The sequence below is a fragment of the Diabrotica virgifera genome, chromosome 9 (genome assembly GCF_917563875.1).
Source record: "Diabrotica virgifera virgifera chromosome 9, PGI_DIABVI_V3a".
Taxonomy (NCBI): Eukaryota; Metazoa; Arthropoda; class Insecta; order Coleoptera; family Chrysomelidae; genus Diabrotica; species Diabrotica virgifera.
The window spans coordinates 67195108-67197407 of record NC_065451.1 but is presented as its reverse complement, the minus strand read 5'-3'; positions in this window follow the sequence as shown (position 1 = coordinate 67197407).

Genomic DNA, 2300 nt, shown 5'->3' with positions numbered 1-2300 from the left:
ATAATCATAAAAAAGTTACTTTTTTTTTAAAGATCACTTGGCAAGAAGGTTCGTTGATGTGATACGTTCTCCATGATTTGGTTAAGTTTATAAATTTATGAAAGTATCTTAGAAGAGGCTCCAATCTAAAAATTTAGAATAATGGTTAGACCAATTTTAGATTTTATTAATGCGAATTTGACCAAAATGTTGAAAATAGTTCATTAAAGTTGTAGATTTGGGAAATGTCAGAATTCGATATCAATTTTAACGAAGAAAAATGATTTTCTGATATGGCTAATGCACTATCAATTGGTAATTTATTTCTGAATAATTTGAAAGTTATTTCAGTACTTTATATGTATTAATAGCGAAGATATTTGGACTTTAATTTGTAGAGGTAGTGATAAAAGGTATAGAAAGTGTACGGACAGTGTTCGCATAAAGTGGCTATAACAATTTATTGGGAGTATCCTCAAATATGCAAAATATATGAAAAGAATCTATAAAGTTCAATGAATTTAATTCTTTAATTCAATTTTACTCAAATAAGAGAATAAAATCACCATTTAGGCAAATATTTCCAAATTTTAGACAAAAAAATACCATTCTAACTGAATGTCATAATTTGCAAAATTATTTCATTGGCTCATTTAAATTTCCAAAGCATGAATTATTAATTTGTTTAAATATGATTGGCTGTAAAAAGGACGCCAAGCTTAAAAAATTGAATTCAAAGAGAAGGTTCTAGATATTCAAAGGGAACAGACGCTTTTTGAAGCTATTCCCAAAAGATTTGGTTTAAAAATAGAAAATTCGGAAAATGTAGTCGAAAAACTGATCACAAAATAAACTTTAATGTTTCATCTTCGTATGGAAAGTGTTTTGAAGCAGAAGGGACTTTAATTAAGTCACTAAAATGGTATTGTAACCTGCATGGACTTGGGAAGAACCTGGAGTTCAACGGAAAACCAGCATTTGGATGTGTTTCAAGAAAGAATTTGGCTTCGGTGGACTATAATTGTCAGGTGACGTTATTATTTTGTACAAAAACTATTTTCCATGATATCATGTTCAATAAAAAATATTGAATATCAAAACATGCATGATCAAGATAAAAATTTTAAAAATTTAATGCCATTTATTGCTTTGGCAAGACAATAATTTAGAGAGAAATATCCATACTTGCATAATTTGGTTTATTTTTGATCATAACCACAAAAGTCAATGACCTTTCATTTGTTTTCTTATAACTATAGATATAAGCCAAGATATGCAGTATAGTGATATTCTAGTATTAAAATTTTAATGATAATTTCTGTATTTACCTTATTTGATGTTGCATTTAGCTTGTTTATTTTATTTCAATATATTTGTAAAAGTTTTTCATCAGAATTGTGTTGTCTCTCCATTTTGTTTATGAATTCCAATCTATTAGCACAATTTTGTCCATCTAGCACAAGTTTCATGTCTCACGTCCCAAAGAGATAAGAGTTTCCTGTTATGTGTAAGTATTCAACTGAGCTGAGTTGGTAGGTACAATAGTTTCTTAACAGATGGCGCCCAATAGATTCAATAGTTTCAATAAAAATCAATAAATCGATAAAAATAAAATTCAATTATAAAAATAAAATGTTTAATAAAATAAATCATTTTTAAATAAAATATAAAATAAATAAAATTATAAAATTAAATTAAATTAATCAAAAATTTATTAAAATCATTAAGATAATCATTAAAATTAAAATAAATAATAAATTAAAAATTAAATAAAATTATTATTGTTATTTAAAGGTCAATTATTATCAAAAATATGTAATATATATATATATATATATATATATATATATATATATATATATATATATATATATATATATATATATATATATATATATATATATATATATATATATATTGTTAAGATCTGCTTCTTATTAATTTTGTATTAATTATTATTTATTTGATTAATTATTTAATTGTCGCAAATCATACATAAAAATGAATAAAAAATCTCAGGGTGACTTTTTATACTATTAAACAAAAAATTTAAATTATCTCACGTTATACTTATCTTCTCTCGTGGGTTCAGTATCCCTTAGTTGATCCTAATCGGGATAAAATAGGGAAAAGAAATAAAGCAAAATATTAAAATAAACATACAGAATTGTCTTTTATTTATCAAAATCAATACTCTAAAATCTATCAAATCTAAAACCTGTGGACACAGATGTCCGAATGAAATTTTTACCACTTAAATTTATTATAGTTAAAAAACAATTTATCGGTTTGTTCCCGATGACTTTGGTAAAACAAACTAA